The sequence below is a fragment of the Oncorhynchus kisutch genome, unplaced genomic scaffold, assembly GCF_002021735.2.
Source record: "Oncorhynchus kisutch isolate 150728-3 unplaced genomic scaffold, Okis_V2 scaffold1115, whole genome shotgun sequence".
In the NCBI taxonomy this organism is placed as follows: Eukaryota; Metazoa; Chordata; class Actinopteri; order Salmoniformes; family Salmonidae; genus Oncorhynchus; species Oncorhynchus kisutch.
In genome coordinates, this window is record NW_022263060.1 from 21,824 (window position 1) to 44,824 (window position 23,001).

At 43.5% G+C, this 23,001-nt stretch overlaps 1 long non-coding RNA gene across 1 annotated transcript; it reads right to left on the reverse strand.

The window, feature by feature from the left end:
- Positions 1-237: 237 nt before the first annotated feature.
- On the reverse strand, positions 238-1,458 carry LOC116364636 (uncharacterized). The gene is made up of 2 exons (XR_004208029.1): positions 959-1,458; positions 238-445 (listed from the first exon to the last, which is right to left on the reverse strand). It is a non-coding gene; the product is annotated as an uncharacterized LOC116364636 (long non-coding RNA).
- Between the last annotated feature and the right edge of the window lie 21,543 nt (positions 1,459-23,001).

The following is a 23,001-nucleotide window of genomic DNA, read 5'->3' on the forward strand; positions in this document are numbered from 1 at the left end:
GCCACCCCTTGTTTTTCAGCTCACATTATTCTACCAAATTCTTGCCACCAACAATGTTGAATATTTGGGGCATTCAATTATCGTAGCTCTTCAGATTTAGTTGTGTGGATGCAAAAATCAATAGACCATTTGTTCTGGTATTGCCCTCAGGTAGCCTGTTGCTGGTCTCAGGAATGTACAAAAAAGCATAACATGAATCTAAAATTGACCCTACAAATAGCATTTTTGAGAGATCTGGAGAGACCTGGTCAGTCAATTACTAACATACTAATACTCTTACGAATCAACTCGCAATCGGTGGATTCTATTTGATTACATCTATTCAAATTGTATGTTAAACATCACAGCATAGTTGAAAGATACATGGTGTGTAGAAATCCAAAGATTGTGGCCAGCAGAGATGGGTGGGATGGGCTGAGGGAAACTGAGTTGGGATGTGGAGTGTCTGGGTGGGGGATAGAATGACGGTCAAAGACAAAAGTAGAAAATTCAGTCAAAATAAACAAAACATTTTTGAATGACACTGAGGGGCAACGCTGTTACGTCCAATGCATGTTTTGAGTGAGGATGGTTGAGGGGCAGCTCTCTGGGAACTGTGGGGGGGGGGAATCTTTGTTGGCAGTTAGGAGCTTGGGCCGGTGGCCGAAAGGTCGTTGGTTCTGGGCCCCGATTTGACTTTGTCAAAGTGCCCTTGGGCGTGGCGCTTGACCTTTGTTGCTCTGCATAGGCTTGTCTGCTAAATGACTGACTGTAAATGTTTTGTCCACTTTGTCGCCATAGTTGAGTTGAGTGAATGGAAATCACAGATACGCATCACTTATCACTTGAAAGATAACTATTTAAAGTGAAGTGGAGACTCCTAACAGAACACACCAGATTAACATTATGATTCATATCCTTTTAGAAATGTCTGTAGATTATTAAACAAAGCAACTAAAAGATAAGAATGAGACCATACCTGCTACAGACCAGAGAAAGACCACCAACACACTTCCTGCTGTTCTCAAGGCCATTGTTGCATCTCCCACCCTGCAGTCTTAGAAACAAACACTATAGCTGGTGAATAACTCCACCTGAGACATTGAAGTATAAACTGTAAATTGGGTACAGGGCCTCATTACTGAAAATGAACCAGGCTCATTTTGTGTTGTATTGTGCTATATGGTTGTCTATGTGAATACTGTCTGTCTGTAAGTGTATTGCACTATGTATGTATGCAATGTGTTGCATGTCTGTCTATTTAATCTGACATAAAGTATGATACAAAATAAATTCGTAATGTATACAATAGTCGTCATCATTATCAACAATCAATTATTGAACATTTGTAGAACTGCAAAAAACATATTTCTATATTGATTGTTCTGAAGCTGTTTTATTCTCAGAACCCCAAATATAGGAGGATAAATGTTCAATCCTCTACGGTCCATCAAGCTGTACAGCAGCCTAAAGACTGACCACCAGGTTCAATGATAACTCCTATCCTCAAGCTGTGAGGCTAAACAGCAAGTGACTCTCTCTCACACACACACACACACACACACACACACAAATACAGAAACCATCTGTATTGAAGGCCCATAAGGCCCATGGAGTCTGTATAAAAGTCTAGAGAGCTGGTTGTTATGGATGTAGAAAGTTGAAACACACATCCTACACAGTAAAGATGTCAACCCTCCTCCCCATCAGTCTGGTCCTGAAGGGCCCTCAGATAAACCCACTGTCATTCACACGCACACTGAGCAGAGATTCAAATGGTTGTTTGCATTTCTATTTTACCCTGGTTAATCATCTCACCACTATGTAGATCAACACTCCTACACTGAGGCACTTTATGAATACTGACCCTGATGTAACAACCAAAACATAAGTAAAATGATACATTAGCCTCAATAATGACTTACAGCTACAAACTATTAACCAAAAACTAACAAAGTTATTGTCAAGAGTACTTAGAGTGAAGTGAAGGAGTGTCACGCCCTGGTCCTAGTATTTTGTGTTTTTTCTTCATGTATTGGGTCAGGCCAGGGTGTGGCATGGAGTTTTTGTATTGTGGTGTGTTTTGTCTTGGGGTTTTGGTGTGTAGATATTTGGGATTGTAGCTAGTGGGGTTTTCTAGCAAAGTCTATGGCTGTCTGGAGTGATTCTCAGTCAGAGGCAGGTGCTTATCGTTGTCTCTGATTGGGAACCATATTTAGGCAGCCATATTCTTTGAGTTTGTCGTGGGTGATTGTCCTTAGTGTCTTACTTGTACTCTCTGTTAGTTTGTACTAGATAGGCTGTTTTCGGTTTTCATTACGTTTGTTATTAAGGCACATGAAAGTTCACATGTTTCTAGAAGGCATTTCTGCCAAAAAACGCATTTTGAATAAAAAACTTTACTTTCAAATGGCTCTCCTGTGAAGTAGTGACCCAGGTCTAGTTTCCTGAAACGAGTCACAGTCTAATGTAGCATGTTGTTCATATACTATTATGTGAATATAAAGTGCTAATTAAGTACATACAGTATAATGTCCATATAAAGAACACTATGGTTCAGGCTGTAGAGGTCTACAGATGACAGGAAGGTGATGCTGGCAGTACATAGAAACAAGAAGTAGCCTACTGTAAGTGTGAATTCTGTGGTTGACACATTTTAAAAGTAGCCCAGTCAAGGCGTTAAGACATTAACATGCACAAACAACATGTCAGAAAATAGTTGCCTTTGAGAAGTGGGCCATACATTTTTAGAGGCAAAATGTTACTAAATCCCATCACTCCTCATTAGCTGCTACTGAAGGTTCCAGTGTTGTTGCAGGCGCCGTGCTCTACCAACTCAGTTACAGAGGACCATACTCTGCATAGTCTAATGTTTCACAATGTGTCTCATGTTAATACTACTCCTAAACACAACCCACAAATACACACAAAAACATGCACATGAATAAACTGAACTAAACTTAACACATCAACATAGTCCAGGGCCGGTATTCAGAAAGTGTATCAGAGTAGGAGTGCTGTTCTAGGATCAGTTTTGCCTTTTAGATCATAATTGTTTGGATGAGGTGAACCTGATCCTAGATCAGCACTCCTATTCTGATACATCAGGGCCAGTATTCATAAAGTGTAACAACCAAAACACAGCTCAAAACATCACAAATTAAACGATACGGGAAGTCTTACCCTCAATATATGATATATTACAAGAAAAACATGACAAACTATATTTCAAAATATTGTCAAGAGTACTTAGAGTGAAGGGGAGAGGTCTTGTACAGTTAGTCAACTTACTGTCGCTGTGTGGAAACAAGTAGTCTACTGTAAGTATTAGTAGAAGCAGGCGTAACCTAAGTGTGAGTTCTGTGGTTGATACATTTTAAAATTAGACTAGTTAGGTTAACATGTGTGAACAGCATGTCACTAAAGCGATGTTACTGTTTCTAAATAGAAAATGGACAAAAGTCAATTTGCATTTCTTTCTTTGAGAAGTGGATCTACATTTATTAAAAGACCCATCATTCCCATCACTCCTCATCAGCTGCATCAATGTGCAACTGAAAGTAGACTGTAGTATGTTTGGCTCCAGTGGTCTAGAGCGCTCCCTACTGGCATCTCAACATTACTGCAGACTACAGTCTCCATGCCTCTACTCGTCTAGGAAATTCCAGACCTAGTGAAACAGCAAGGACATTGTTAACATTGTGGGAGGCAACCTGTCAGCCTAGGGTGACTAATATGTCCCAATCATATCCTCATTCACTTGGTTCAATAACAAAATGGCAATAAGGTGCCTGAGAGTTCCCCATTCTCCACCCTTTCCCAAGTGTGCAAGGGCACACTTCCCATCATGGAATTGGTGTGAACATTGACTGGCTTGAGTTTCCATCTTTGTTAGCTAAATCCATGCGAAAAAAGAATGCAAGTGCACGCTTCAGGAAGGGTGGAGAATTGGGATGCTGTCAGACAGGGCTGTGGCCAGGGGGCAGAGAATAAGAGATGAAGCTGAAATCTTTGCCAAGGAACAAGGAACTGGATGAGGGATTCACATGTTCCAATAAGTATTTAATCAATGCTGTTTTTCCTTGATTGGTCCTGAATTCAAATTAATTCAAACAATCCAATCAGAGAGCGAAATAATACAAATCTATGCTGCTCAGCCCGCCTATTTTTTTTATATTGGGACAATTTGAGAAGAGTGAGCGGAGTCAGAGGATGCTGAGTAACGTGACCCACCTTATCGAACTCCAGGGGGCTGAGTTCTCCCTGCTGCTGAGGGATGCTCCAAGACCCCCAAGGAGGCTGGAGGGGGGAGCAGAAGGTGCTTCTTCCACTCCTTCAACTTCCTCAAACACAAAGGAGAGAGGTCATCAACCAGAGGTGTATTCACACACAATCAAACCTCTTCTCAAGCACTGACACTTTCACCTCAAAGTATCAGATACCATCCTGCCCTTTTCAATTATTTTTAAACAAACTTCACCCCACAAAATCTAACACTGGCTAAAAAAATTAAATAAAAATAGCATCGAATTCCACAGTTGATATCACTGGCACACCATACCTATGACCAATGATACACATATTGAACTGTTTGTCTGCCTGCTTGCCAGTCTGGGATTTTTGTGTCAAATTGTGTGTGGATTGTATGTGTGTGCCTTTCAGGGGTGAATGGAAAAGGGTATCATGTTCCTATTATTTTCTACACTGTGTATATTATTATATCACTTAGTTCAAATATATGGGTCTATATAGAGCGTTTTGTCAAACTTGTTGTGTTCCGGTCTTCTTGGTTTGTTGTGTTCAGGTCTTCTTGGTTCTGGGTTTGTTGACTGTGCTTTTGAGAACAGGGGGTTCAACCACGGGCCTGGAGAAAGAAACATCCATTAAACTGAATGAGAGTCCCAAATGGCACCCTACTCCCTTATAGTGGACTACTTCAGACCAGTAGTGAACTAAATAGAGAATAGGGTGCCATTTGGAATGCAGACAGAACAGTTCCTTAAAAACAACATCACTTCTTCATTATAGGCATGTCATAGTAATTGATCTTGAGATGTCCATTGTACAGTTTCTAGTCTCAAGAAATGCCATTTGGCCTGAAGAATACTCCTGTAACTTTAGACATTAAAACTGCAACTTTCCAAATGTCCACTGTTACACCATAGTATGAATTCAATGAAATGTAATTTGACTTGAATAATGCTCCTTCAACCCTTCAGATAGAGAAGAGGGAATCATCCTCCTCATCCCTCAGTAGCAGGGAGAATTCAGCCCCCGGGAGGTCGATAAGGTAGTTCACGTTACTTTTGCATATTGATGACATCAACCTCTACTCCTCCAATAAGCAGCAACATATGAATGACCTTGATGTTGTCTGTGTGTGTTTCACAATGTTCTAGCGTTGACTGTTATAATGGCAGAATATGCTCACCGGGTGGCAGCACTGGGGTGGCTGAATATCACAGCAGCGTACTGGACATCCACATCCAAATGCCTCAACCCCAGGAACAGGACGATGAAGTTCAGAGGCACTTCCTGGTTTTTGGAGTGATAGAATTTAACGCTGGCGTAGTCTCCCTGATGGAGAGAGAGAACAGACAACATAAATAGAACTGGGGACAGACAGCATGAAGAGTGGATGTTTCCCACAAAGCAATAAAAATCTTACATCTGTTTGAACAGACTCACCTGTCCGTTGTTGTAACGGCTGTCGTGGGAAGAAGGTGAGGACCAATGCATAGCGTGGTACATGTTCATTTTATTTAATGAAAACTGAACACTGAATAACAAAACAACAACCGAAACAGTTCTGTCTAGTGCAGCCACACAAAAGACAGAAAACAACCACCCACAAAACACAATAGAAAACAGGCTACCTAAATATGGTTCTCAATCAGGGACAACGATTGACAGCTGCCTCTGATTGAGAACCATGCCAGGCCAAACACAGAAATAGCAAATCATAGAAAAACTAACATAGACAACCCACCCAACTCATGCCCTGACTATACTAAAACAAAAGACAAAACAAATGAACTAAGGTCAGAACGTGACAGTTGTCTACTGTGTCTCTTATGTCAGAGATGGATTTGGAGAACTTCTAACTATTTTGTAAACAAATGAATTAATATACGAATAAATCATTGTTAATACAGTGGAATAATTTTTTGAAAGATGCTTTTTCACTTCACAACATAACCACATGAAGCCAGAGAGACAGAATATGTGAACCAGAACAACCACTGTGACTCCAACAGCTGATAACTAATGTTTGTGTCACGCCCTGATCTGTTTCACCTGTTCTTGTGATTGTCTCCACCCCCTCTAGGTGTCGCTTATTCTCCCCAGTGTATTGATCCCTGTGTTTCTTGTCTCTCTGTGCCAGTTTGTCTTGTATGTTTAAGTCAAGTCAACCAGTATCTTTTTCCCGTACTCCTTTTGCTATTCTCCTTTTTCTAGTCCTCCCGGTTTTGACCCTTGCCTGCTCTCTGGACTCTGTACCCGCCTGCCTGACCATTCTGCCTGCCTTGACCCCGAGCCTGTCTGCCACTCTGTACCTACTGGACTCTGATCTGGTTTTGACCTTTTTGCCTGTCCACAACCATTCTCTTGCCTACCCCCTTGGATTATTAAACATTTTAAGACTCCAACCATCTGCCTCATGTTTCTGCATCTGGGTCTCGCCTTTTGTCATGATCGTTTGTTTGCCTAACAGACACAGTAAAACAGAAGATATGAGTACATGTTATTATAAACTGAAAATGAATATATGGCAACACAGGACAATAATAGCACTCATTCTATATGACATCACATTCTCACTGAACAATGATGTAATCTATTCTCTAACTATTAGTTTGACAACATTTTGGACTGTTATTTCTTCTAAGGACAAAAGGCTTTCAATCAAGCTTTAATCTCACTTTACGTACTGTAGTCACTGTACGTACTGTAGTTACTGTACGTACTGTAGTTACTGTAGTCACTGTACGTACTGTATGTACTGTAGTCACTGTACGTACTGTAGTTACTGTATGTACTGTAGTCACTGTACGTACTGTATGAACTGTAGTCACTGTGTGTACTGTAATCACTATATGTACTGTAGTCACTATGTACTGTAGTCACTGTACATACTGTAGTTACTGTATGTACTGTAGCCACTGTACATACTGTATGAACTGTAGTCACTGTGTACTGTAGCCACTGTACGTACTGTAGTTACTGTGTGTACTGTAATCACTATATGAACTGTAGTCACTGTATGTACTGTAGTTACTGTATGTACTGTAGTTACTGTATGTACTGTAGTCACTGTGTACTGTAGTCACTGTATGTACTGTAGTCACTATGTACTGTAGTCACTGTGTGTACTGTAGTCACTGTACTGTAGTCACTGTATGTACTGTGTGTACTGTAATCACTATATGTACTGTAGTTACTGTGTGTACTGTAGTCACTATGTACTGTAGTTACTGTGTGTACTGTAGTCACTGTACTGTAGTCACTGTATGTACTGTAGTTACTGTATGTAGAACTCAGTGAGAACAGTGTGTTTGCGAGATGCCGGACAAAAGGCATTATTTTTTAACCTTTCCGCGACTCCTGCCGTTTCTAAAGACATCCCCTGAACAAAGAAATCACTCTCAGAGAATGAGTGCACAACTGGTAAATAGTCTCTTATACATACATTCTGTATGTCAGTCAGTCAGGTTGGGGGTCATAGCTGCCAGCAAACATTTTGATTGCAGTAACATTGAAGGGGTCTGGTTAGTGTTACTTAGCCAGCTAGATGTAGTAAGGATGTAGTAAGACGCTGATGTTAAACAGAGCCTACCTCAGCAAGAGAAACAAATACGCTACTAAGTCCTTTACAGAGAGTAGAATACTGAGGGACAGTCATGTGGAACTCAGTGGAGAGGCTGAGGCAGGCTGCAATGCATGCAGGTGGAAGCAGAGACAGAGAGGAAGCAGAGGGATAGGTTTTTACAGATGTTCCCAAACTTGGGGTCGGGGCCCCATATGGGTTCCCCTAACAAAATCTGTACTCTAATCAAACAATTTAGGAACACACGTGTCAGAGTCGTGTGTATAGGTGGCAGGGAAGTAAGGCGCAGGAGAGTCAAACGGAGTGTAAAATGGAGTCTTTTAATGAATGTCCACGTAACATGCTCCATAACACTAATAAGAACAGAATATAAACAAACATGGGTACGAGGACCCATCGCACACCATCGCACAACAACAAACACAACACTGACAATAAACAATCTCTGACAAAGACATGAGGGGAAACAGAGGGTTAAATACACAACAGGTAATGAATGTGATTGAAAACAGGTGTGTGGGAAGACAAGACAAAAAATGGATCAATGATGGCTAGAAGACCAGTGACGTCGACCGCCGAGCACCGCCCGAACAAGGAGAGGCAACGACGTCGGCAGAAGTCGTGACAACATGACCTATCTTCCCTACAGTCCTACATTAAAATACTATCAACATGCACACAATAAAGATCTAAAAATGTCATATGAACAATTTCCCATATGTCCTCCATTTCAGGGGTATAACAATACAACTGTATAGAAAATAGGATATTTATTTGTAGATGGACTGAGGTGAATGAACTTACTGCAGACAAGTTGATAATAGCTGGGGTATTTTTTGGTTGATTTCCCCCCTGTAGAGACCTGTCTAAAGCATTCACAGCAGTGTACTGGACATCCAGATTTGGTTGTAAACAAGCAAACTTCTCAATTAATGCTGTGTGCACAATGTTCTAGGATTGACTCTATGTTGTTGTAATGGCAGAATATGCTCACTGGGTGGAAGCACTGAGGCGGTTGAATTCCACAGCAGCGCATTGGACATCTTCGTCTTGTTTCTGTGGTTGAGGCAGCTGGACAGTGGAGTACAGAGGCACTGCCTGGTTTTTGGAGTGAGAGAAGTGGACACTGGCGTAGTGAATGTCATCCTGGTCGTCTGTGTCCGCTGTCTGTGCTGCAGTAGGGATCATGGCCATGTAACACAAAGAATACACAGTCATCTTCTGATTCCAACAGACTCATCTGTCCATCATCTGCTGTGTCTCTTGTGTTGGAGGTGGGTGTGGAGACCTTCTTCCTGTTTTACACATGAATGAATGTACGAAGATATCAATCAATTAATAATCAATGAAGTTACTAAAGTGCAATTATATAAAATAAATGTAATCTCACTCACCTGAACCACATTTTTTTTTTTCACCTTTATTTAACCAGGTAGACCAGTTGAGAACAAGTTCTCATTTGCAACTGCGACCTGGCCAAGATAAAGCGTAGCAATTCGACACATACAACAACACAGAGTTACACATGGAATAAACAAAACATACAGGCAATAATACAGTATGACAAAAGAAAACGAAAAGTCTATATACAGTGAGTGCAAATGAGGTAAGTTATTAAGGAAATAAATAGGCCATGGTGGCGAAGTAATTACAATATAGCAATTAAACACCGGAATGGTAGATTGGCAGAAGATGAATGTGCTGGTAGAGATACTGGGGTGCAAAGAAGCTAAATAAATAAATAAATACCAGTATGGGGACGAGGTAGGTAGATAGATGGGCTGTTTACAGATGGGCTATGTACAGGTGCAGTGATCTGTAAGCTGCTCTGACAGCTGGTGCTTAAAGCTAGTGAGGGAGATGTGAGTCTCCAGCTTCAGAGATTTTTGCAATTCGTTCCAGTCATGGGCAGCAGAGAACTGGAAGGAAAGACGACCAAAGGAGGAATTGACTTTGGGGGTGACCAGTGAGATATACCTGCTGGAGCGCGTGCTACGAGTGGGTGCTGCTATGGTGACCAGTGAGCTGAGATAAGGTGGGGCTTTACCTAGCAGAGACTTGTAGATAACCTGTAGCCAGTGGGTTTGGCAACGAGTATGAAGCGAGGAACAACCAACGACAGCGTACAGGTGGCAATGGTGGGTAGTGTATGGGCCTTTGGTGACAAAACGGATGGCACTGTGATAGACTGCATCCAGTTTATTGAGTAGAGTGTTGGAGGCTATTTTATAGATGACATCACCGAAGTCGAGGATCGGTAGGATGGTCAGTTTTACGAGGGTATGTTTGGCAGCATGAGTGAAGGATGCTTTGTTGCGAAATAGGAAGCCAATTCTAGATTTAATTTTGGACTGGAGATGTTTTATGTGAGTCTGGAAGGAGAGGTTACAGTCTAACCAGACACCCAGGTATTTGTAGTTGTCCACGTATTCTAAGTCATAGCCGTCCAGAGTAGTGATGCTGGACTGGCGAGCAGGTGCGGGCAGTGATCGATTGAATAGTATGCATTTAGTTTTACTTGCATTTAAGAGCAGTTGGAGGCCACAGAAGGAGAGTTGTATGGCATTGAAGCTCATCTGGAGGTTAGTTAACAGTGTCCAAGGAGGGGCCAGAAGTATACAGAATGGTGTCGTCTGTGTAGAGGTGGATCAGAGAATCACCAGCAGCAAGAGCAACATCATTGATGTATACAGAGAAAAGAGTCGGCCTGAGATTTGAACCCTGTTGGCACACCCATAGAAACTGTCAGAGGTCCGGACAACAGGCCCTCCGATTTGACACACTGAACTCTATCAGAGAAGTAGTTGGTAAACCAGACGAGGCAATCATTTGAGAAACCAAGGCTGTCAAGTCTGCCAATAAGAATGTTGTGATTGACAGAGTCGAAAGCCTTGGCCAGGTCGATGAATACGGCTGCACAGTAATGTCTCTTATCGATGGCGGTTATGATGTAATTTAGAGCCTTGAGCGTTGCTGAGGTGCAACCATGACCAGCTCTGAAACCAGATTGCATAGTGGAGAAGGTATGGTGGGATTCGAAATGGTCAGTAATCTGTTTGTTAACTTGGCTTTCGAAGACCTTAGAAAGACAGGGTAGGATAGATACAGGTCTGTAGCAGTTTGGGTCTAGAGTGTCACCCCCTTTGAAGAGGGGGATGACCGCGGCAGCTTTCCAAACTTTGGGAATCTCAGACGATACGAAAGAGAGGTTGAACAGGCTAGTAATACGGGTTGCAACAATTTCGGCATACATTTTAGAAAGAGGGGGTCCAGATTGTCTAGCCCGGCTGGTCCAGATATTGCAGCTCTTTTAGAACATCAGCTATCTGGATTTGGGTAAAGGAGAAATGGTGGGGGCTTTGGCGGGGTGCTGTGGAGGATGCCGGGCAGTTGACCGGGGTGAGGGTAGCCATGTGGAAAGCATGGCCATCCGTAGAGAAATGCTTTTTGAAATTCTCAATTATAGTGGATTTATCAGTGGTGACAGTGTTTCCTAGCCTCGGAGCAGTGGGCAGCTGGGAGGAGGTGCTTTTATTCTCCATGGACTTTACAGTGTCCCAGAACCTTTTTGAGTTAGTACTACAGGATGCACATTTCTGTTTGAAAAAGCTTGCCTTAGCTTTTCTAACTGCCTGTGCATATTTGTTCGTAACTTCCCTGAAAAGTTACATATCACGAGGGCTATTTGATGCTAATGCAGAACGCCACAGGTTTTTTTTGTGCTGGTCAAGGGCAGACAGGTCTGGAGTGAACCAAGGACTATATCTATTCCTAGTTCTACATTTTTTAAGAGGGGCATGCTTATTTAAGATGGTGAGGAAGGCACTTTAAAGAATAGCCAGGCATCATCTACTGACGGGATGAGGTTAATGTCATTCCAGGTTACCCCGGCCAGGTCGATTAGAAAGGCCTGCTCGCAGAAGTGTTTCAGGGAGCGTTTGACAGTGATGAGGGGTGGTCGTTCTGTCGCAGACCCATTACGGATGCAGGCAATGAGGCAGTGATCTCTGAGATCTTGATTGAAAACAGCAGAGGTGTATTTGGAGGGCGAGTTAGTTAGGGTGACATCTATGAGGGTGCCCGTGTTTACTGATTTGGGGTTGTACCTGGTAGGTTCATTGATAATTTGTGTGAGATTAATTGATGAAAATAAGAACAATCCGAAATTCCTTTTTGATACTGTCGCAAAGCTAACTAAAAAGCAGCATTCCCCAAGAGAGGATGGCTTTCACTTTAGCAGTGATAAATTCATGAACTTCTTTGAGGAAAAGATCATGATTATTAGAAAGAAAATTACGGACTCCTCTTTAAATCTGCGTATTCCTTCAAAGCTCAGTTGTCCTGAGTCTGCACAACTCTGCCAGGACCTAGGATCAAGAGAGACGCTCAAGTGTTTTAGTACTATATCTCTTGACACAATGATGAAAATAATCATGGCCTCTAAACCTTCAAGCTGCATACTGGACCCTATTCCAACTAAACTACTGAAAGAGCTGCTTCCTGTGCTTGGCCCTCCTATGTTGAACATAATAAATGGCTCTCTATCCACCGGATGTGTACCAAACTCACTAAAAGTGGCAGTAATAAAGCCTCTCTTGAAAAAGCCAAACCTTGACCCAGAAAATATAAAAAACTATCGGCCTATATCGAATCTTCCATTCCTCTCAAAAAGTTTAGAAAAGGCTGTTGCGCAGCAACTCACTGCCTTCCTGAAGACAAACAATGTATACGAAATACTTCAGTCTGGTTTTAGATCCCATCATAGCACTGAGACTGCACTTGTGAAGATGGTAAATGACCTTTTAATGGCATCAGACCGAGGCTCTGCATCTGTCCTCGTGCTCCTAGACCTCAGTGCTGCTTTTGATACCATAGATCACCACATTCTTTTGGAGAGATTGGACAAGTTCTGGCCTGGTTTAGATCGTATCTGTCGGAAAGATATCAGTTTGTCTCTGTGAATGGTTTGTCCTCTGACAAATCAACTGTACATTTCGGTGTTCCTCAAGGTTCCGTTTTAGGACCACTATTGTTTTCGCTATATATTTCACCTCTTGGGGATGTCATTCGAAAACATAATGTTGTGCCTAATGGTTCCCAACCATTTAAATTACAGGTTGTAATGCAACAAATTAGCAAAACGCCAAGGGGGGTGAATACTTTTGCAAGGCACTGTATAGTTTTGGCAAGTCTGTTAGGACATCTACTTTGTGCATGACACAAGTACGTTTTCAAACAATTGTTTATAGACCGATTATTTCACTTATAATTCACTGTATCACAATTCCAGTGGGTCAAAAGATTACATACACTAATTTGACTGTGCCTTTAAACAGCTTGGAAAATTACACAATTTCAGATGTCATGGCTTTATAAGCTTCCGATAGGCTAATTGACATCATTTGAGTCAATTGGAGGTGTACCTGTGGATGTATTTCAAGGCCTACCTTCAAACTCAGTGCCCCTTTGCTTGACATCATGGGAAAATCAAAAGAAATCAGCCAAGACCTCAGATAAAGATTGTAGACCTCCACAAGTTTGGTTAATCCTTGGGAGTAATTTCCAAACACCTGAAGGTACCACGTTCATCTGTACAAACAATAGTATTCAAGTATAAACACCATGGAACCACGCAGCCTTCATAAGGCTCAGGAAGCAGATGCGTTCTGTCTCCTAGAGATTAACGTACTTTGGTGTGAAAAGTGCAAATCAATCCCAGCAAAGTTCAAATGTGATGTGAAGATGCTGGAGGAAACGGGTACAAAAGTATCTATATCCACAGTAAAACGAGTCCTATATCAACATAACCTGAAAGGCCGCTCAATAAGGAAGAAGCCACTGCTCCTTAAACCGCCATAAAAAAAGCCAGACTATGGTTTGCAACTGCACATGGGGACAAAGATCATACTTTTTGGAGAAATGTCCTCTGGTCTGATGAAACAAAAATAAAACTGTTTGGCCATAATGACCATCGTTATGAATGGGCCAAAATTGATCCAAGTTATTGTGGGAAGCTAGTGGAAGGCTCCCTGAAATGTTTGACCCAAGATAAAGAATATAAAAGCAATGCTACCAAATACTAATTGAGTGTATGTAAACTTCTGAAAAGTAATTTAAGATCTCCAAGTAGTAACATGTATTGTGTTGATATTCTGAATTATGTTCGTTTTTATATTATAAGACATGCCATGTACTCATATCGTCCATTTGATCTTTTAAGGAAACATACCTCAGTTCTGAATTCAGCTGTAGGAATCATAGTGGTTTTTCTGGTTCTCATCCTCTGTCTCTCTGGACTCATCTCTGGACTTCAATCCAACATGGCGTAGCAGTCAGACGTCTTTGTCCTGTCGTGTCCCTTGTATATATCATTTTACATCTTTTTCTTTGCATATCTTTTAAAATATTTTGCTAAACCTCAACATCTAAATACTCTCCTGCATCCCGCCTCACCCAATGTGGCGTGGATCTGCTTTTGTTTCTAAAGTATTTGTATTTACTTTGGATCTGGAATCCCTCAACTGAAGCTAGCCAGCTAACTACCAGCTATCAGTCAGCAAACCATTGCCAGGTTAATCATCAGCTAACCTTCAGCTCGGAAAGCTCTCGCCAGTTCGAACAACGTGACTCTAACCAGAGCATAATGGACCTATTATTTTATCCCCGGATTCCTACCGCAAACTGAACATTTTCATCTGGATCTTCACAACTAGCTAACCACAATCCCAGATGACTACTCCTGGCTAGCGTTTCCATCCCAGAGAAAGCACCAATTAGCTTGAAGCTAGCCCGGCCAGGGCTACTGTGCTACCACCGAAGCATACTCCTGAGCTACAATATCCGGACCCCTTCTACAGCCGGTACGGGGCATGGAACCCCGTAGATCCCCTACAACTGGAATACCAACATAATCTGCCCGAGGACTCCAACAGGTCCCTCAAGCGCGATGCCCGCTGAAGGCCCGTTATGCTAACCAGCTAGGCCTGCTAGCTACCTAGAGCTACTTGGAACCCTACTAAGTCCACGACTGGTCTATCGATGTCACAGCACGAAGAGGCAAGAGTTAGCCCCTGCTAACTGCTTGCTTGCTAACCCGGTCTGCTAACTGCTAGCCCCGGCTAACCCGGCCTGCTAACTGCTAGCTTACCCCGGTCTACTATCAGCTAGCTTGCCGGCCCCGGCCTGCTAACTGCTAGCTTGCCCCGGTCTACTAGCTGCTAGCTTGTTTAGCCCCGGCCTACTAACTGTTAGCTTGTTAGCATCGGCCTGCTAATCTGTCTGAATCGCCGTGTCCCCAGCCAGCCCAACCACTCACTGGACCCATATGTTCACTTGGCTATTCATGCCTCTCTCTAATATCAATATGCCTCGTCCATTACTGTCCTGGTTGGTGATTACAGTCTTATTTCACTGTAGAGCCTCTAGCCCTGCTCAATATGCCTTAACCAACCATGCCTTAACCAACCATGTTGTTCCACCTGCGATGACATCACCTGGTTTAAACATCTCTAGAGACTATATCTCTCTCATCATTACTCAATGCCTAGGTTTACCTCCAATGTACTCACCGCCTACCTTACCTTTGTCTGTACACTATGCCTTGAATCTATGTTATCGTGCCGAGAAACCTGCTCCTTTTACTCTCTGTTCCGAACGTGCTAGACGGCCAGTTCGTATAACCTTTAGCCGTACCCTTATCCTACTTCCCCTCTGTTCCTCTGGTGATGTGGAGATTAATCCAGGTCCTGCAGTGCCTAGCTCCACTCCCACCCCCCAGGTGCTCTCATTTGTTGACTTCTGTAAACGTAAAAGCCTTGGTTTCATGCATGTTAACATTAGAAGCCTACTCCCTAAGTTTGTTTTACTCACTGCTTTAGCACACTCTGCCAAACCAGATGTCTTAGCCGTGTCTGAATCCTGGCTTAGGAAAACCACCAAAACCCTGAAATCTACATCGCTAACTATAACGTTTTCCGCCAGCATAGAACTGCCAAAGGGGGCGGTGTTGCAATCTACTGCAAAGATAGTAATACAGAACTCTGCAGGCTATCTCAGTCTGTACCCAAACAATTTGAGCTTCTAGTTCTAAAAATGCACCTTTACAGAAACAAGTCTCTCACTGCTGCCGCTTGCTATAGACCTCCCTCTGCCCCCAGCTGTGCACTCGATACCATATGTGAATTGATTGCCCCACATCTATCTTCAGAGTTTGTGCTACTATATTATATAAAAAATAATATAAAAATATTGTCTGTGACTATAACAGAACTGATGTTGCAGGCGAAAGCCTGAGAAAAATCCAATCCGGAAGTGCCTCATGTTTTGAAAGCGCTGCGTTCCAATGCGTCCCTATTGAGCAGTGAATGGGCTATCAACCAGATTACTTTTTCTCCATATTCCCCAAGGGGTCTACAGCATTGTGACGTAGTTTTACGCATTTATGTTGAAGAATACCCGTAAGTGGCTACATTGCGCAAGTGGTCACCTGATGCTCCCAGAGAGATTCTCACGTAAAATATAGAGGTAGCCATTATTCCAATCGGTCCTACTGAAAAACGAATTGTCCCGGTGGATATATTATCCAATAGATATTTGAAAAACACCTTGAGGATTGATTATAAACAACGTTTGCCATGTTTCTGTCGATATTATGGAGCTAATGTTTTATATTTTTCTGAGTTTTCGTGACTGCAATTTCCGGGCGATTTCTCAGCTAAACGTGAAGAACAAACGGAGCTATTTCGCCTACAAAAATAATATTTTTGGAAAAAAGGAACATTGGCTATCTAACTGGGAGTCTTGTGAGTGAAAACATCCGAAGCTCATCAAAGGTAAACAATGTAATTTGATTGCTTTTCTGATTTCCGTGACCAAGTTACCTGCTGCTAGCTAGACAAAATGCTATGCTAGGCTATCGATAAACTTACACAAATGCTTGTCTAGCTTTGGCTGTAAAGCATATTTTGGAAATCCCGAGATGACAGGGTGATTAACACAAGGCTAAGCTGTGTCTCAATATTTTTCACTTGTGATTTTCACGAATAGGAATATTTTCTAGGAATATTTATGTCCGTTGCGTTATGCTAATTAGTGTCAGTCCATGATTACGCTCCCTCATGCGGGATGGGGAGTCACTATAGGTTTAACACCCCGGCCATCCTACAATCTAAGCTTGTTGACCTTAAGTTAGAAAAATAGGATGATCGAGCAGCAGTAAGGGCTCTTCGGTACTGCACGGTACTGTCTTTCCAAGCTAGTCGGAAGAGTTCCAGTTTGGTGTGGCGCCATTTCCGTTCCAATTTTCTGGAAGCTTGCTTCAGAGCTCGGGTATTTTCTGTGTACCAGGGAGCTAGTTTCTTATGAGAAATGTTTTTAGTTTTTAGGGGTGCAACTGCATCTAGGGTATTGCGCAAGGTTAAATTGAGTTCCTCAGTTAGGTGGTTAACTGATTTTTGTCCTCTGGCATCCTTGGGTAGACAGAGGGAATCTGGAAGGACATCAAGGAATCTTTGTGTTGTCTGTGAATTTATAGCACGACTTTTGATGCTCCTTGGTTGGGGTCTGAGCAGATTATTTGTTGCAATTGCAAACATAATAAAATGGTGGTCCGATAGTCCAGGATTATGAGGAAAAACATTAAGATCTACAACATTTATTCCATGGGACAAAACTAGGTCCAGAGTATGACTGTGACAGTGAGTGGGTCCAGAGACATGTTGGACAAAACCCACTGAGTCGATGATGGCTCCAAAAGCCTTTTCGAGTGGGTCTGTGTACTTTTCCATGTGAATATTAAAGTCACCAAAGATTAGAATATTATCTGCTATGACTACAAGGTCCGATAGGAATTCAGGGAACTCAATGAGAAACGCTATATATGGCCCAGGAGGCCTGTAAACAGTAGCTATAAAATGTGATTGAGTAGGCTGCATAGATTTCATGACTAGAAGCTCAAAAGACGAAAACATCATATTTTTTTGTAAATTGAAATTTGCTATCGTAAATGTTAGCAACACCTCCGCCTTTGCGGGATGCACGGGGGATATGGTCACTAGTGTAGCCAGGAGGTGAGGCCTCATTTAACACAGTAAATTCATCAGGCTTAAGCCATGTTTCCGTCAGGCCAATCACATCAAGATTATGATCAGTGATTAGTTCATTGACTAGAATTGCCTTTGAAGTAAGGGATCTAACATTAAGTAGCCCTATTTTGAGATGTGAGGTATCATGATCTCTTTCAATAATGACAGGAATGGAGGAGGTCTTTATCCTAGTGAGATTGCTAAGGCGAACAACACCATGTTTAGTTTTGCCCAACCTAGGTCGAGGCACAGACACGGTCTCAATGGTGATAGCTGAGCTGACTACACTGACTGTGCTAGTGGCAGACTCCACTATGCTGGCAGGCTGGCTAACAGCCTGCTGCCTGGCCTGCACCCTATTTCATTGTGGAGCTAGAGGAGTTAGAGCCCTGTCTATGTTGGTAGATAAGATGAGAGCACCCCTCCAGCTAGGATGGAGTCCGTCACTCCTCAGCAGGTCAGGCTTGGTCCTGTTTGTGGGTGAGTCCCAGAAAGAGGGCCAATTATCTACAAATTCTATCTTTTGGGAGGGGCAGAGAAAAGTTTTCAACCAGCGATTGAGTTGTGAGACTCTGCTGTAGAGCTCATCACTCCCCCTAACTGGGAGTGGGCCAGAGTTAATTACTCGATGCCGACATATCTTTCTAGCTGATTTACACACCAAAGCTATGTTGCGCTTGGTGATCTCTGACTGTTTCATCCTAACACCACGTTGGTGCCGACGTGGATAACAATATCTCTATACTTTCTACACTCTCCAGTTTTAGCTTTAGCCAGCACCATCTTCAGATTAGCCTTAACGTCGGTAGCCCTGCCCCCTGGTAAACAGTGTATGATCGCTGGATGATTCGTTTTAAGTCTAATACTGCGGGAGTCGCCAATGACTAGAGTTTTCAATTTGTCAGAGCTAATGGTGGGAAGCTTCGGAGTCTCAGACCCCATAACGGGAGGAGTAGAGACACGAGAAGGCTCGGCCTCTGACTCCGACTTGCTGCTTAATGGGGAAAACCGGTTGAAAGTTTCTGTCGGCTGAATGAGCGACACCGGTTGAGCATTCCTACAGCATTTCCTTCCAGAATCCGTGAGAAAGTTGTCCGGCTGCGAGGACTGTGTTCATCCTTTCCTACACTGAAATTACCCTTGCCTAACGATTGCATCTGAAGCTGGGCTTGTAGCACAGCTATCCTCGCCGTAAGGCGATCGTTCTCCTGTATATTATGAGTACAGTGACTGCAATTAGAAGGCATCATGTTAATGTTACTACTTAGCTTCGGCTGTTGGAGGTCCTGACGAACCATTGTTAGAGTTGCGTAAATTCGAATTTGGTATCAGGATAAATATAACAATGAGTCACCGATTTTATACTAAGTATTTTTTGTTAGCTAAGTAATAAATGGCAAATGCAACTTTCGTATATACGGGCTCACTGTAATACCACGCAGGGCAGAACAGAGAACTGACAAGACGTATGTAAAACAGTATTCTTTATACTGTGATAGACAGTTCTAATGCCCCTGCAACAGAAGCAACCGACCACCGTGCCCCAGCAAGTGTGGCATCCAGCTCAAATGCCCCAGAAGCAACCGACTGCCATGCCCCAGCAAGTGTGGCATCCTTCTCAAATGCCCCTACAGCAGAAGCAACCGACCGCCGTGCCCCAGCAAGTGTGGCATCCAGCTCAAATGCCCCAGAAGCAACCGACTGCCATGCCCCAGCATGTGTGGAATCCATTTCACACACTGCAGAAGCAACCGACCGCCGTGCCCCAGCAAGTGTGGCATCTTTCTCAAATGCCCCTGCATCAGAAGCAACCTGCCCCTGAAGCTCAGCAGAAGGAACTGACCACCATGCCACAGCAATTTGGCATCCAGCTCAATTTCCCCAGCAGAAGCAACTGGCCCCCATAGCTCAGCAACCTCAGCAGGTGTGGCATCCAGCTCAAATGTCCAAGAATCGAACAGCCACTGAACCTCAGCAGCAGAAGCAACCACCCACCACGTCCGAGCAATCGTGGCATCCAGCTCAAATGCCCCTGCAGCAGAAGCAACCGGCCACTGAACATCAACAGAAGGAACTGACCGCCATGCCCCAGCAAATGTGGTATCGAGCTAAAATGCTCCATCAGGAGAATCATCTGGCCGCCATTCTCCAGCATCCTCCGCTCGTGTGGCATCCATCTCAATTTCCCCAGCAGCAGAAGGAACTGACAGTCGAGCAGCAGAAGGAACCGGCAGTCGAGCAGCAGAAGGAACTGGCAGTCGAGCAGCAGAAGGAACTGGCAGTCGAGCAGCAGAAGGAACTGGCAGTCGAGCAGCAGAAGGAACTGGCAGTCGAGCAGCAGAAGGAACTGGCAGTCGAGCAGCAGAAGGAACTGGCAGTTGAGCAGCAGAAGGAACTGGCAGTTGAGCAGCAGAAGGAACTGGCAGTCGAGCAGCAGAAGGAACTGGCAGTCGAGCAGCAGAAGGAACTGGCAGTCGAGCAGCAGAAGGAACCGGCAGTCGAGCAGCAGAAGGAACCGGCAGTCGAGCAGCAGAAGGAACTGGTCGTCGAACCTCAGCAAGTGAGGTATCCAGCTCAAATGGCCCAGCAGCAACCCAACCCCATTCCTCAGCAATTTTGGCATGTAGCCCAAATTTCCCAGCAGCAACTGGCCCCAAATTCTCAGCAGAAGCACTACGAAAGCACTGAAGATGGTGCCTCAAGCCAGCATTGTTGAACAGTCGGGTGTCATCCCAATCTCTTCCTACAGTTCCAAATCGCACTACAAGAATGGCAGAACTGGAGTCTCCCAAATTGGCTACACTCCTAGGGAGGCAATGCCTGTTGACAGTGGAAATGCTCCCAAGGACGGTTATGTTAGCATTGGTGCACCAAGCATATATCCAACACTAGTGAAGGATTCTGCAAGGTAATGGTTCACTTTAACCTGCTCTGAACTTTGCTCTCTGAATTTGAAGGCCTTTGTACTAACCATATATCTATCAACAGGAAAATATAATGGATTCATATCCATTATAAGGAGAGGTTACAGTCTCACCAGACACCCAGGATCAGTGCGGGCAGTGATCGATTGAATAGTATGCATTTAGTTTAACTTGCATTTAAGAGCAGTTGGAGGCCACGGAAGGAGAGTTGTATGGCATTGAAGCTCATCTGGAGGTTAGTTAACAGTGTCCAAGGAGGGGCCAGAAGTATACAGAATGGTGTCGTCTGTGTAGAGGTGGATCAGATAATCACCAGCAGCAAGAGCAACATCATTGATGTATACAGAGAAAAGAGTCGGCCTGAGAATTGAACCCTGTTGGCACACCCATAGAAACTGTCAAAGGTCCGGACAACAGGCCCTCCGATTTGGCACACTGAACTCTATCAGAGAAGTAGTTGGTAAACCAGACGAGGCAATCATTTGAGAAACCAAGGCTGTCAAGTCTGCCAATAAGAATGTTGTGATCGAAAGCCTTGGCCAGGTCGATGAATACGGCTGCACAGTAATGTCTCTTATCGATGGCGGTTATGATGTCATTTAGAGCCTTCAGCGTGGCTGAGGTGCACCCATGACCAGCTCTGAAACCAGATTGCATAGCGGAGAAGGTATGGTGGGATTCGAAATGGTCAGTAATCTGTTTGTTAACTTGGCTTTCGAAGACCTTAGAAAGACAGGGTAGGATAGATTTGGGTCTAGAGTGTCACCCCCTTTGAAGAGGGGGATGACCGCGGCAGCTTTGCAAACTTTGGGAATCTCAGACGATACGAAAGAGAGGTTGAACAGGCTAGTAATATGGGTTGCAACAATTTCGGCATACATTTTTAGAAAGAGGGGTCCAGATTGTCTAGCCCGGCTGGTCCAGATATTGCAGCTCTTTTAGAACATCAGCTATCTGGATTTGGGTAAAGGAGAAATGGTGGGGGCTTTGGCGGGGTGCTGTGGAGGATGCCGGGCAGTTGACCAGGGTAAGGGTAGCCATGTGGAAAGCATGGCCAGCCGTAGAGAAATGCTTTTTGAAATTCTCAATTATAGTGGATTTATCAGTGGTGACAGTGTTTCCTAGCCTCAGAGCAGTGGGCAGCTGGGAGGAGGTGCTCTTATTCTCCATGGACTTTACAGTGTCCCAGAACCTTTTTGAGTTAGTACTACAGGATGCAAATTTCTGTTTGAAAAGCTTGCCTTAGCTTTTCTAACTGCCTGTGTATATTTGTTCATAACTTCCCTGAAAAGTTACATATCACGAGGGCTATTCGATGCTAATGCAGAACGCCACAGGATTTTTTTTGTGCTGGTCAAGGGCAGACAGGTCTGGAGTGAACCAAGGACTATATCTATTCCTAGTTCTACATTTTTTAAGAGGGGCATGCTTATTTAAGATGGTGAGGAAGGCACTTTAAAGAATAGCTTGGCATCATCTACTGACGGGATGACGTTAATGTCATTCCAGGTTACCCCGGCCAGGTCGATTAGAAAGGCTTGCTCGCAGAAGTGTTTCAGGGAGCGTTTGACAGTGATGAGGGGTGGTCGTTCTGTCTGAGACCCATTACGGATGCAGGCAATGAGGCAGTGATCTTTGAGATCTTGATTGAAAACAGCAGAGGTGTATTTGGAGGGCGAGTTAGTTAGGATGACATCTATGAGGGTGCCCGTGTTTACTGATTTGGGGTTGTACCTGGTAGGTTCATTGATCATTTGTGTGAAATTGAGGTCAACAAGCTTAGATTGTAGGATGGCCGGGGTGTTAAACCTCTAGTGACTCCCCACCCCGCATGAGGGAGCGTAATCATCGACTGACACTAATTAGCACAACGCAAAGGACATAAATATTCCTAGAAAATATTCCTATTCATGAAAATCACAAGTGAAATATATTGAGACACAGCTTAGCCTTTTGTTAATCACCTGTCATCTCGGATTTTCAAAATATGCTTTACAGCCAAAGCTAGACAAGCATTTGTGTAAGTTTATCGATAGCCTAGCATAGCATTTTGTCCAGCTAGCAGCATGTAACTTGGTCACGGAAATCAGAAAAGCAATCAAATTAAATAGTTTACCTTTGATGAGCTTCGGATGTTTTCACTCAAGAGACTCCCAGTTAGATAGCCAATGTTCCTTTTTTCCAAAAA